We start from the raw sequence: 15,153 nt of genomic DNA, 5'->3' as shown, positions 1-15,153 counted from the left end.
AGACTCAGGCAGAATATTTCTATGTTGTATTAAAATTAAAATAACCTATTGATCTTTAAAAGAAAATTGTTGGTTTCACATTCTCAATATTTCCCTTAAGTTTAGTTAAATGAAAACCATTGGTAATTATTAGAATTTAAAATATTTAATGCAGAAAACTTTTTCTCTAAGTTAAATCAGTATTTTTCCTGAAATGTATGAGCCACATACCTTGACCTTGCCAAAAAAAGAAAGAAGTTGATGATTTGACAAAATCACAATGTCTGATTGTAATCAATTGTAAGCTTTACTCATTCATTGTATTGATTTGAGCCTGATGAAAATAATTCATTATTGTTATTGTATTGTTCCTTTTTAGCTAATTGGATACATATATGTATACCAATACACACACACACACACACACACACACACACACACACACACACATATATATGTATATATATATATACATATATTTTTATATTTACATAAATATACACAGGTGTGCATATAAAAATCAGTCAATGTACTTAAAATATCAATAAGAATATACTTCTATCCTTCTGAATGTTTTGTAGCTACTCTTTTCTACTGATAAATATTGTTGCTTTTAAACTAATACCAAAGAATTTTGATGATTATTGCCATGTTGTATATTTTGTGATATACTATTCAATCCTCTTTTCCAATTTTTCCCATTACTTTTCTTGATATCCTGGGCCTTTGTTACACCATTTGAATTTTGTTACATTTTTCCTAGTTCTATAATGTGATTTCCTCACAGGTTAGTTGATATGGCATTGACTAAGTAAATGAATTTAGGAGGTATTGTCATATTTATTATATTTTCATGATCTATGCATGATAAATTGGTATTTCTCCATTCATTAAAGTTTGTCTTTATTTTCACAAAGAGGGTATGTAGTTTAATCTACACACTTCCTTTTTATATTTGTAAACATGTTAATATTGATTATGACAATGCTAGTTAGCATTTAAAATTTGCAGAGTACTTTACAAATATCTCATTTTATTTTCACAACTTGACTGGGAAGGAAATGCTATTATCCCAACTTTACGTAGACAATGAAACTGAGGCAGAGGTTAAATAACTTGCCAAACATAACAGAACTATTTGCAAGTGTCTGACACTGGATTCAAACTCAGGTCTTCTTGTAGCCTCACAAATACTTTATAATTTCTGTAGTTACTTTTAATGTAATTTCTCTCAACCTGTTTTTTTGAACAATTTAAAAATATTGGTGTTTTATATAGATTTATATCCAACAATTTTGCTGACATTGTTGTGACAATTAATTTTAGTTGATTCCTTTGGTTTCTCTAGAGATATGATATGAAAAAGTCATCTTTGCCTATATTCATCCAATTGATTCCTTTGTCTTTTCTTTAGGTTACAGTTAACATTTTAACATTATGTTTAATATTAGAGAGGATAATTGCTTTAACCTGATCTTAATTGAAAGGGCTCTAGGCTTCTTTTTTTATGTATAATGTTGACTATTCAGTTTAGATACATACTACTTAGTATATTGAAGAAGGAGCCATTTATCTCAACATTTTTGATTTTTGTTCTTGTTTTGTTTTGCAAAAGTTGGTGGTGGGATTTATCAAAACACGTAAAAAACTTTTTTTGATGCAAATTATTTGAATTTCCTACTTTCTTTTCAAATGAGGTTAGCTAAATGTTTACTTTTTGGTTTTTACTCCAAAAGAACCAATATTATTGTTAATATGAAATTTGTTTTTGCTTTCAATTTTATTAATCTCTATTTTGATTTTAATATTTTTTAAAATTTTGTTGCAGGACTTTTTTTGTTTTCTTAGAGTTTTTTTTTGGGGGGGTTTCTTGCCTTTATTGATCTGTTCTTTCACTTCTTTTGTGACAATGTTTAGAGACAAGCATTTACATCTAAGGACTGCTATAGCTTTATGCCATAGATTTCTCAATTTTTTTTCTCATTTTTTTTTGATGAAATGTTCTATTGCTTCTCTCATTTGTTCTTTGATCCACAAGTTATTCAAAATGAAATTATTTGGTCTTAAATTATTTTTTCAAGACCCTAGATTTCATTTTGCTTAATAAAGATTGTATTTATTTAGTTTTTACTTTCTGGAATTTTGGAGTTGTTTTTATATCTTAGTTAAGTCCACTTTTTTGTAAAGTGACATACATAGCTGAAGAATATGGAAATTGCTTCTTTATCCTATTTGCCATTTACCAGAAACACATAATGTCTAATTTTCTAAAGTTTTATTCTAGTTTTTATCTTGTTGATGACTACTACCTCATCTATCCAACCTTTCCTCTTAAGCCCCTGTCTCCCTTTTCATTTCTTTTTTTTTCAAGTTCAATGCATTTCTATGCCATTTTTTTTCAGTAATTGTTAGTGTTTAAGTTTGTATGTGATTATATTAATCGTTCTGTTGGCTAGTTCAGGGTAAAATTAAGTTTCCTAGTATTATTTCCCCTCTTCCTCTTCTTGTGTATTTGCATACTTTTCATGCCATTTACCACACTTAGTATTTGAGATAAGTTCCCTCTTTCTCCTCATGTTCTCTGAGGTATACTATTTTTCTCCTCCTATTTCCTTATACTCCGAAGACAATCAAAACAGAGCAAAAGGAGCACCAAGTCCTCTGCCAGACTTATTTAACATTCTCTATGATCCTTGGAGACTTTAAGCTTCTGATTCTTGATACTATTCCTATTAAAATGTAAACAATATATAGACCCTTCCAAATGATCCCATACACTTACTTTTCTGTTTGTCTTTATTCCACTGCTTTCATTTCAAAGTTTCTGATCAGTTCTGTCCTTTTTGTCTAGAAACATCAATAGTACTTCCTCAATTTCTTTAAGGGTTTATTTGTTTTTTTCCTGAGTAGTATTCTAGCTGCCAGGGCAGGTAGGTGGTGCAGTGGATAGAATGCCAGGCCTGGACTCAGAAAGGCCTGAGCTCAAATTTGGACACCTAGCAGCTGTGTGATCCTGGGCAAATCACTCAACACTATTTGCCTCAGTTTTCTCATTTATAAAATTAGTTGGAGAAGTAAATGGCAAACCATTCTAGTATCTTTGCCAAGAAAACCCCAAATGGGGTCACAAGGATTCAGAAACAGCTAGAGAGACTAAATAACAACAAAAATCTAAGTTTTTTAGATGGGTTATTCTTGATGATCAGTTTTTTTTTTGTCTTTTGTAATATCATATCAAAGTTCTTCTTTCCTTTACTGGGGTAGCTGCAGAGTTTGTGCATGATTCTGACTTGAATTCCTTGTCTTTTTAGTTGCGTATATATATATTTTTTTCAAATTGGTCTGGAAACTTTGAATTTCAGCTATGATTTTCACAGGCATTTTCATTTAGGTGTTCAATTAAGGAGTTTAAACACTGGAAGAGTTTTTCTGTTTTTACAGTAACCTCTTGGATTCATGAATCTGGGTAATTTTCATTTGTAATTTCTTGAAATATGGTATCTGAGCTCTGTATGTATGTGTGTGATTGTGATACTTAGATTAGTTCTCCTTTCTCTGTTAATTAGGTCAGTTATCTGTTAGTATATAATTTAATTATTTTCTATGTATCCTTTTTTTTTTTTGTATTTTGCTAGGCAATGGGGTTAAGTGACTTGCCCAGAGTCACACAGCTAGTGAGTGTTAAGTGTCTGAGGCCAGATTTGAACTCAGGTCCTCTTGACTCCAGGACCAGTGCTCTATTCATTGTGCCACCTAGCTGCCCCCTATGTATCCTTTTTCTTCTTAATCTATGACTTTGTCTTATAGAGTTTTATGGAATTATCTTGTTGTCTTATGGTTTTCTCTGACCTATTCTCCTGTTAAGGGAGTTCTGTCTCTTTAGAATTAATAATGTTCTTTGTCATTCTTTTTGAACTAGTTGATGTTTCCTTTAACATTTCATTCTTCATCTGGTTTCGTGCCTCCAAGCTATTCTTTTAGTCCATGTAGCCAGGACTCTGGGTCTTTAGTCTGGCTTGTGTAGTTACTCTTTTCTGCACCTCTTGTGCTTCTCTCAGCCCAGGTTACTTTTTGTACATTTCCTTCTATTCATATATTCAGGTTTATGTATTTGGTGGATATTCCAGATTTTGTTCCCTTCTATTCCCTTAAATGATATAGCAAATCTTGCCTTCATCCTTTATTCAGTGGCCAAAACTAGAGACCCTGTTTTCTGCAGGAATTATTTGGGTTTGGTTAAGTCTCCATGTAGCTTGATAAATTTTTGCATGGCTCCTTCTCAGTTTCCAAAAAAGGCAAAATTGTGGCACAGTTCCAAAAAGGTGGCTCTGTCTTTTACCATAAGCCTTATAGGCCCCACCCAGATTTTCTTGGTTGTACTGTTAGCTGACTGACAGATGATGCTTTGTTTCTTGGGTGCTGCTCTAGACTTCTTTCTTGTAGTGGCTGTGGTATGGATTACCTGGGCACTGGCACCAAAATGCCTAGCAGATGGCTGTGTGTTGGGCAAGTTTGATTGCTTGCTGGGTGCACTGATTGCTGTGTTTCATGATCCTGTGCTCTGTGATGTCTGATCTTGAGTACTATAACAGATGCAGGTGTTTTTAGTTGTTTAACTTTGTTTTTCTTTATCACTGCTCCACCTCATACATTTCAAAACTTCTTCTGGAGTATTTTTTTGGGAGCCTGGGGCTATCTTATCACAACTCTTACAATGTTTTGTTTTGTATTTTAAGACTAGGTTTCCTTGTCTCATCCTCATTCATAACGGAAGGAAAGTAGCCACTTACAGACCCAATCCCATTGTTGATCAGTTCAGTAGCTTTGTACATGTTCCACTTCTGAATAGAAATATGTATGTGCCACAGAGCCTGGATATCAATCTTCATATCAAAACTTCCTAACTAAAAGGTAGATATATAGGTCAGAGACTTTGCCTTTTGCACGTAGGAAGTAAAGGGCAAAAATGGACTTAATGCATATAGATGAAACATATCTAGATGGCTGATCTCTTTTAAAAAAGGGCTTAGTCCCCAGAGGTAGGCCTATTCTTACAGAGTGGAACATTCTGTTTGATCCAAGGTTCTGAGAACTGAGAGATTCCCTTTATGTAGGGCAATCACGTTCTTTGTCCCTAGTCTGGTAACAGAATATGTGAGTATCTTTATTTTTTAAAAGGGTTGAAGCTTAAGGCTCTGATCTCTGAGCTAAAAGTGAGATGACAGAGCCTACTCTTGATATTATAAGGATGAGAGAGTACCTAAATTAAAGATTCCAGCTACAGCCAGACATTCCAAAACTTTCCTGACTTGAGCATTGTCAAATAGTTGCCACATGAGGTTCACATGAACATGTGCCTATGACTGTGTCATGCTCACATGTCTAGCAGAAACTAAATAAATGACTGAGAGACATGGCACACTACATAAGACCAGTGGAGAGCAGTTGCAGCAGGAGCAATACAAGTTGTCACCAAAAGATGTCAAGTGCTCTGATACAATAGAGGCAAGAGTTGCTGTTCCATGCATGTGCTCTGATCACATCCACTATTTATATACATATATGTATATATATAATGTGTGTGTGTGTGTGTGTATACCATTCTATGCATGAACCATGGCCACATGTTTTTACATGTATGCCTTTCCATATTTTTATTAGAAAGGTCCACTATTCCAGATGACAGTGTGTGCCTTAGAGAGACAGTATGTCTTAGGTTAGGGAGGGAAATTTCACTACTACTTTATTAATATGATATTTCATTAAATGAAGGCATTTAATTATTGCCTGGACTCTTGCAGTACATTACTGTGTTCATTGAAATACTGATAATTAATTAAATGAATAATAGAAGGAAACACATTGATGAAGAGAGTTGAGCTATGGCTTTGAATTGATATGGAACAAAGAGTACCTTGGACTTAGAATAATTAGTCTAGTTGGGGGTCCAGATGTGAATTATGTATGGAGTGGCTTTCTCTAGGTGACACATAGAAAAGAGCAATAGAAAATAGACCTTTGTGAAAAGCATTAAGGTGGATAAAGCATGGAATGAAAAAGGAAAAACCACTGAGCTCATAGTTGTCGTTTTACCCAACTGGATCTGCTTTCTGGCTTTCTACAACATTCCTCAGTTACAGTCTTACCCTCAAAATTCTCTTGCTGCTTTCTCCAATCTGAAACATTCATTTACCCTTGTGACTTTATCATTCAGAAATATTCATCTGCTGTAGTGTCCCCCTTCTCCCAGTGTCCCTATTTTGGTGAATTTCCCAGGACAACTTATCTTCATTCCCCTCCTGGCTGTGTATTTGACTTTATGGATTTAAAACCCTGCCTCCTCTGCAGTCTTCTTTTGGAAATTCCCTCAATGCCGGGGACATCCTGATCCTTTAATATCTACTCACCCTTCAGTTTCCTCACAATGAACCATCCATCTGCCATTGTGGACCCCTTCTCCCACTGGTGAGGTCCTTTCCATGCCTCCATTTTGGGTAGGGGCCCAGACTGCTCAATCTGTATTCCTTCCCTGGCTGTGTTTCTGATTTTCTATACTTCAACACCTTGTGGGTACCCACATTTCTTTGCTATTCAGCAACCTGTTGTATGTTATCATCCTTCACTGGACTGTAAATTCCTTAAATTCAGAGGTTTGGTTTATTTTTGCTAGTATTTGTATCTCCAGCACTTAGAATAGTGCCTAGCACATAGTCAGCACTTAAACACTTGCTTTCTTGCCCTCATCTTGCATTAAGAAGCTACTAAGAGAGACATAGGTTTTAGGAATAATACAGAGATACTTTAGTCCTGTTGTATTTTCCCATGGTCTGTTTATACCAGTAATATTTCATTCATTTCTGAGTACAATTTAGAGGGGTATTAATGAGCTGTTAAATGATTAGGGGAGAAGAGGAAGTAGCAACATGATAAGTTACAAGTACTTCAGACCTCTTGTAACCACTGCAAAAGTGTGTAGAAATGCATCACTGTGCAAAAAAAAAATAAATAAAAGGAAAACAATCAGTACTATACTCTTTGGAAGACATCAAAGGCACTTGGAGGCCTGCAATGACCCTAGGATGTACTAGCTAGGATAGATCAAGGGCAGAGTACAAAGAATGAAGCATAGACAGACTGTGAATGTTTCAAATTAGTACACCATCCCCTACCTGAATTTTGCAGTGCTCAAGCACAGTTCAAGCCCTCCCCAAAGCCTGTAGAATCTCACCCAGAGAAAGCAAACACTGGATGATAAGGGTGATGTCTTAGTAATACCCTAAAAGCCCTAGCGCATTGTGGGAAAAAAAGTTTTAGAAGAAATTGATCCTCGAAGGGGCTCTGATCAGTGGCCCTGCCCTGGAAGTAGGATCAATAAAGGCAGTGAAAAGGCTCCAAGAGAGTGGTAGCATATAGAGCACAGTTGAAAAAGGCTTTGGCAAAATTTGACCAAATAGGAACCCTTTTCTGTCTTACACAGGTAAACCACCATTATTTTACTTTTTAATAAAAACTCCATTATTTTTGTTAAAAAAGTTGCTAGTTTTGCACTGTAATATATTTGCTTAAATGCAAATAGATACAAATCAAGTCTGATTGGTTGCAATGGTGTTTCTTATGAAGTATAATATAAATCCCCAAAGACTTGTCTGCGATTACATGGCTACTTTATAATTATACTCTAACGTTTTATATTTTCCTTATTTCTTGGATCAGTCACTGGGAATAAATGCCAATTACATTCAATAAAGGTTTAGCATTATTGTTTCAGTCTTTTAAAATGCAATAGCCTGAAAAGAGTTCATGTATAACCTCAATACTTGGCAATATATTCAGTATCCAGCAATAAATCCAGGCATTTATCCATTATCACCTTTATACATTTAAAGAGTCAATTACTTAAAACATTGTCCATTCTTTTGATTTCTTTTTTTCTGCCTTTCAGACCCACCACAACAACTAATGTATGTTCAATAGATGTGATTGACTGCCTCTCTGACTCCCTGCCTGTCTGAATGACAATTGAGTACTTATGCAATGGGCAGCATCTGAACCCAAATATTACTAATTGAAATGTAGGACCTTTTTCCTGAAAAATTATTCAAGTATCAAATGACAAAAATCCAAATTTAATTCCACAAGTATCTGGAAAATGAAGCTCTACATTCTTAAAAACAAGCAAAGAAACAAAAAACCTCAATTCTGTTTTCTTTGATTGAACATTTTAAATTCCATTTGAGGCATGATGCTTCTGAATTTACAGTATCTAGCAACATTTTGAATGAGTTAAAAATCCAACAGTCAAGCAATCTATTTGTTTGTTGTTGTTGTTGTTTTTGGCTAGACAATGGGGTTAAGTGACTTGCCCGGGGTCACATAGCTAGTAAGTGTCAAGTGTCTGAGGCCGGATTTGAACTCCGGTCTTCCTGACTCCAAGGCTGGTGCTGTACCACTGCGCTACCCGGCTGCCCCACGGTCAAGCAGTCTAATCTATTTCAATTCCACCTGCACATGAAAAATGTATATAGTGTTCACCTTCTTATCTTCTTTCTTTTGTCAAAACCTTCTAAAAGAGCACCATTTTTCACTTTTAACCAAAAATGTACTATTTAGGAATTATTGAGGACCTATAGTTCATATGGGAATAAAATGACTGGTGAGTTTAGTTAGTTAGTTACTTGAAGCATTGATATCCAATGGACAAAAAGTGGTTACTTTCACCTTTGTCATGGTGTAATTCAGCATTGTTTATATACTCACAGACAAATGAGGACTCACCTCTATTTTCTAAACACATTTTGTTTTCACCATATATGTTTCATTGATTAGACATAGAGATGTAAAAAAAATAAAGAATAATATTGAAAATGGAAAAATCCAGAACAGTTTGGTGTGCTTCTATTTCCAATATGTTGGCTACAGAGATACAAGATAAGGGAGCAAATAATTCTGATGATTACATCTTTCTTAAATCACCTAAACACTAAGATAATTCTTTTACCCTTTTGATGTTAGGCTAATCTCAGTGGAATGGCATTGGATCACAATGAGATCTCCAAACAGATCAGTTTAACAATCCATATAGGAAAAACCAAATCAATCATTCATCCCAGCAAGATATTAATAAACATTTATTAAGCAAATACTATTTGCCAGTCAATACCTCCCACTGGCTCTACACAAGCTTTCGTTGCTCAAAGAATGTGAAAGTGAATCTTATGTTCAAAATTTTTGTCAATAGCATGTATTAACCTACAGAAAAAAAAAAAAAAACTTGATAGAGATTGGAAGGTGAAGCAATATGGAAAAGGCATAGCTAATATCCTGTTTTAGGAAAAGGGGCTAAAAGGATCTTGATGGGCTAGAAAGACAATCCAGTCTAAATGTATAATGAGAATAAATATAAATTTACAACTTATAAGTACTGGTTGGAGGAATCATTGTTTAACAAAAGTCAGTGTGAAAAGTGATAAAGTAGATGACATATTCAACATTAGGAAGTATGATTTGGTAAGTGATCTTAAATGAGATCTCAAGCTACATGAAAAGTATAAAAAAAAAGAAAAAAGGAAGAGAGTAGATTCGACAGCTACCAGAAGGTGAATTTGGATTTAATTTTTGGCAAAATTACAGAATATATTTTAAAAGATACCTTGTAAATATTTAGAAAACTACAGTTATTAATAGATTGTATGGCTCCTTCATTATCTGCCCCTTAACCCACTAGGCCTCCTTGGCTCCACCAGCTTGACTGCTGGTGTCCCCAGTGATCTGGAACCATAAGTAGCAGAGCTCTGATAGAGAGATATTTGAAATTGATGTTGAAATTGCAAAATACTCTGTAATTATCAAGACTATGTTGGAAGATCTGCAAATTGATGATGAAGATGATGACCATCCAGTTCCTCTACCAAATGCTAATGCAGTGATGTTAGAAAAGGTAATTCATTGTTGCACTCACCACAAGGATTTTCCTCCTGTTCCTGAGGATGATAAGAGCAAAGAGAAGCAAACAAATGGGGCCCAAAAACTCCTGAAAGTTGACCAAGGAACCCTTTTTGAACTTATTCTGGCTGCAAACTATTTAGACATTAAAGGTTTGCCTGATGTCATATGTAAGACTACTGCAAATGTGATCAAGGGAAAAGCTCCAGAAGAAATTCACAAAACATTCAATATCAAGAATGACTTTGCTGAAGAGGAAAAGGCCCAGATACACAAAGAGAACCAGTGGTGTGAAGAAAAAAGAAGTTTTGTACCTGTTGACAACTGTAACACTGTAAAAATCATTCCAAAAAACTAGTTGCACTGCTCTGTTTATGTATTAATATAAACAAATACAGCAGCAAATCCATTGTATTAGCAGTATATCAATGATTTCCATTGCATGTATAGTGGTGGGTTTTTTGTTTGTTTATTTGTTTATTTATTTTTTGCTTTGACCTGCATAATACTGAAACAGTGTGGGTTCTGTATGGAAAGTCGCACTTTTGGCTTTCCTGTTCTTGTTTTATAAAGCAATTTCTCTAGTTATTGTCCAGCTTTAAACTTTAATTTTCTTGCTATCTGACTTGCCCTTTAAGGAGTGTTGATACTGTAAATAAAACCACTTGCAAAAGTTTTCCTCAATTAAAAAAAAAGAATGTGTGGTTCTAATGAAAATATTTCATGGCAGTTTAATTTCATATCCTTTTTGGATAATATTAGTAGAATTATAAATCAGGCAAATTCCATTTTACCATTTTACCAAATCTATTATTCTATTTTTGTGGATAAAATGAAAAAATGGGTACTGGTGGGATACATGTTGTAATGGTTTAATGACTAGTCAAAGACTGGTGATCAATGTATTAACGACAATTTGAAAAAGTTTTAATGGAATGACATGAAGGACTATAATTGGTCTTATTCTATTTGGTATTTATATTAGTCACATGGATGAAGGCATAGCTGGCATCGTTTTTAAATTCACATGTAACTTAAAGGCGAGAGAAATAGATATCACAATGAACAACCACATTAAAATCAAAAAGTTGTTGAAAAATTAAGGAGAGTTAAATCTAAAGAAATATGAATTTATTGGCAGTACCTTCTAGTCAACCCTAACTCATGTCTCACTGGGGCTGTGGAGTAGCATAAGGAAAATCTATATCTACCCAAGCATTTTGTATACCTCCGGCTCAAAAGCATGACACATGGACCTGCTGGGTTTGTATAGCCCAATGTTTGAACAGAAGAAAATAACACACACACATATGTATGTGTGTATATGTATGTATGTGTGTATGCCTATACACACATCTATCTATGCATCTATCTATGCATCTATCTATCTATCTATCTATCTATCTATCTATCTATCTATCTATCTATCTACCTGTCTGTCTGTCTGTCCATCTATCCTAAATCACTTCTCATAAACCTATATATCTCTAGCTAAAACTAAAGTGGGACAGACAACCAGCCTCTCCTACCAACCAGGTTGTGTTACCCTTAAACATGTTTAAACTTTTTCCACAATCCTGTCCTTTGCATAATTCTTGGAGACTTCTTTCCTTGCTCCTCCCTAAATATGTCATTAGCATCCTTCCATCAGAGGTTCTGCCTTAGTTATTGTATGTTACAAATTACCTAGCCTGGCACATATGCAAATCAAAGTTAGTCTCAGTTTCCAGGGAGATAGTTCAAGTACATTTGCATATTGCTGTGCAGGTTCATTCTTAGCTGAATTGGCAGTCTTCTTTGTTACTGGATTGGCACCTGTGAGACTAATCTGAGAAACTTCCTACTTCAGGAGTTCAGGTTTTTTTTGCTTCCTAGAGGCCAGGGCTCTTCTTCCTGGATTCCTCTATGGTTCAGATATTGAGATGGCTTTTTGTCTAAAATAAAGTTATATAGGACATTATTTTTAGCCCCATGGTTTAACACTTTATCATTTGCTCCAAGGCTCATAATCTTAATAAATCTAACATTCATCATAAAGATTTTTCATACTATGAGCAAGATTAATACATATTTCATCACAAGCTATTTTTCTCATAACTCTTGCTACAAAATTCAATATAGATGAATGCAAAATCTTACACTTTGGTTAAAAAAAAGTAATTACTATGAAAGTGTAGAGTAGCAGAGGCATTAAAAATCTAGGTGATCATGATTCAGAGATATTAATACTCTATAAGGTCAATATAGATTCAGCAAAATAGCAATGATAAAACACCAATTGGCATTGCAGTTAAAGAGTACAAAACAATATTAGACTCTATTAATAAGTATATCCTATTCAAAATGAAATGTGTCAGTGGGGGTGGGGTGATAAAACAACTGTATTTTACCCTAATAAAGTCACATCTTTTGAATTGCATATAGTTCTGTAAGTGGTATTTTAGGATTCATATTCACAAAATTTAGACGGTCTAGTTTTTAAACATTATGCATGGGTAGCCAAGATGTCAGAGTAGAGCCAAGAGCACAGTCAAACTCTCCCAATATTCCTCTCCAAAACAACCTTAAAACTGTGCCTCAAATCAAATGCTGGAGTAGCAGACCAAACAAAAGAGACATTTTTTTTCTAGCCTACGATAACTTAGGCAGTCTAGAGGAGAGGTCTGTGACACCTGGGTGGGGAATGGTCTGGAGCACAAATGGTGGCAGCACCACCTAAGGGCCATGGAGGCAAAAGAAGCAACAGCAACTTTGGGAGCCCTTAGCCCAGAAACAAAAAGGATATCATAAAGAGATTATGGGGACTCTTCTAGAACTGGGTACAGGACTGGGCACCATGATGCATTAGAGTCATGCTTCTGGGTGGTCATCAAGGCCTTGGTCACAGTTTCAAGGCAGAGAGGAACATTAGAGTTTGCCACTGCAGGAGAACATGGGCTGTTCCTGAGTAAAGACCAGAGCACAGAACAGGAGCACAGTGACCACACCTTTCCCCAATCATAGCACCTTGGAAGCACCAAAAACTTTCAGACACTCTACCCCACTTGCAGAACTAGCTTTGAAAGGAGCAGCATGGAAATACTTGAAACTTGGGACAGTGACTCCCCATCTCCAGGTAAGCAGAACTCAACTTTAACATGAAGTTCAAAGTCAATCAACAGACTGAAAAAAAAATGAGCAAACAACAAAAATGACAGAAGAAAATTATGCAAAAAGAATTAACAGCTTCACAAAAGAGGCACAAAAATTCACTGAAGAGCTCCTTATAAAGCAAAACTTGCCAAAATGGAAAAGAGGTACAAAAGTTCACTAAAATCAAAACTTTAAAATTGGAGTTGGGCAAGTAGAAGATAACAACTCCATGAGAGGTCAAGACACAATAAAACAAAGTCAAAATACTGAAGAAAAAAAACTAGAAAAAATTGTGAAATATTGCATTGGAAAAATAGCTGACCTAGAAAACACATGCTTCAAGGACCTAACCTGATACATGGATATGTAACAACTAGCAGGCAGATGACAAGACCAAGCACTGAGAAAAGTAAGATCTCATATCCTTTCATCTTATTAACTTAGATGTGTTTCAGTCTTAGTCTAATAAATAACAGGATGAGAACTATGTTCATATCTTCTACTGATCATTTGCTATAATTATAAAAATTTAAAATGAAAACAGAAGGATTTAGTTATAGCAAGGGGAAGATCTCCCCTACCGTGTGTTAATTCCAGGCAAGAGTCATACAGAAAGCCAATTACATGACAGAACATCACAGCCAGGCTCAGAATTAATCAGGTGGGAAAATTTCTTGTATGGGAAACTGAGTCAAGGGCATCCTATCTTAGTCTTCCCAAAGTCACCCCAAGTATTCCCCAAGAACAGATATTCACTGGTTCACAGACTGGACTCCCATGAGCTGCTGATATTTTTCTTGAAATAGTGAAACTTTGGCTTAATGATACAAACATACTTGAAAATAAAGCTCAAAAAGTTTCCTCATCTATAAAATGAGATGGAGAAAGAAATGGAAAGCCACTACAGTATGTTGGTTAAGGAGATGCCAAATGGGATCATGAAGAGTTGGACATGACTAACAATTGAGCAACAGCAATTGATCCCTTGAGCAAAATCAGTTCCTAATATTGGAGTCTGTTAAGATTTGGTTGACTCAAGATGTTACTTCAATATACACCATTCCACATATAAATCATAAATTGTACAGTCTCAAAGCATCATATGAATTACTGCTATTATCATAAACTTTGTTAAGAAGTGTTGGTAATATAAGAGGGGATCTCATTTTCTCAGTAAACTAATTCACAAGCTTCAATAACTATTAAAAATAAATGCATACTGGTCTTAATAGTTCAAATCCATCCTATCATAGAAATCAGTCATTTAAAGATTAAGGGTAACTATATTCTGGAGATTCACAAGACATAGGGGAGGCTTCTGCAGTAGCAGAGTCACTATGGGAAGAGTAGTAAGCCAATGGGTGGGTGGAGAGAATATGGTGCTGGGCAAAACACCAGAAGCCAGGTCTACTCTTTGTTTAAAAAAAAAAAAGGCTTACTACAGTCAGGAAGGCTGAACATTGGTGCCCTGGGACTCAAATTTACATGATATTTGACTTCAAACTTCCGGAAGATTTCTGTGTACTGTAAACTTAGAGACCTTGCTACTAAGTCAAATATGACTTTAATAAAGATAAAAACAGTTCCCACTCTAGATGGGTATGAAACTTCTTCAAACTCTGAAGGTTGGCAAAATTTTAGTATCAGTGCTACATTTTTTTTTTAGAGCAATTGGGGTAAAATGTCTTCCCCAGAGTCACACATCTAGTAAGTGTTATGTGTCTGGGGACGAATTTGAACTCAGGTCCTTCTGACTACAAGGCCAGTGCTCTATCCACTGCACCACCTAGCTGCCCATTCCAGTACTATTTCTCAGGCTTAAGCATCATATAATTTTATACCATATCATAAGCAGAGCTGATAAAATCTAATAATCATACTCAAATAAATAAGTCTCAACAAACTTATCGAACAAAAATGCTAAGGGATCTTTGAAGCTATTATTATAATTCTAATGAATTAGATTACAACCAACAAAATATTTAACAATTTTCAAACAGCTCTAAAACAACTGAATTTATAACCTAACAGTATCTGAATCATAAGAGAAGTTATTTTTCTTACTTTATTGATGTTATCTTGTTTCATAATATAAGCATG

The 15,153-nt window shown here is 35.0% G+C and overlaps 1 pseudogene; it reads left to right on the top strand.

Annotated features, from left to right (window-relative positions):
• The window catches only part of LOC110200979 (S-phase kinase-associated protein 1 pseudogene), a 43,986-nt pseudogene extending 33,707 nt beyond the window's left edge, over nt 1-10,279 (top strand).
• Nucleotides 10,280-15,153: the final 4,874 nt, after the last annotated feature.

This window comes from Phascolarctos cinereus, unplaced genomic scaffold (assembly GCF_003287225.1).
Source record: "Phascolarctos cinereus isolate Bilbo 61053 unplaced genomic scaffold, phaCin_HiC Scaffold_726;HRSCAF=1367, whole genome shotgun sequence".
Taxonomy (NCBI): domain Eukaryota; kingdom Metazoa; phylum Chordata; class Mammalia; order Diprotodontia; family Phascolarctidae; genus Phascolarctos; species Phascolarctos cinereus.
The sequence above is the reverse complement of the archived record's forward strand: the minus strand, read 5'-3'. Positions and strand labels throughout refer to the sequence as shown.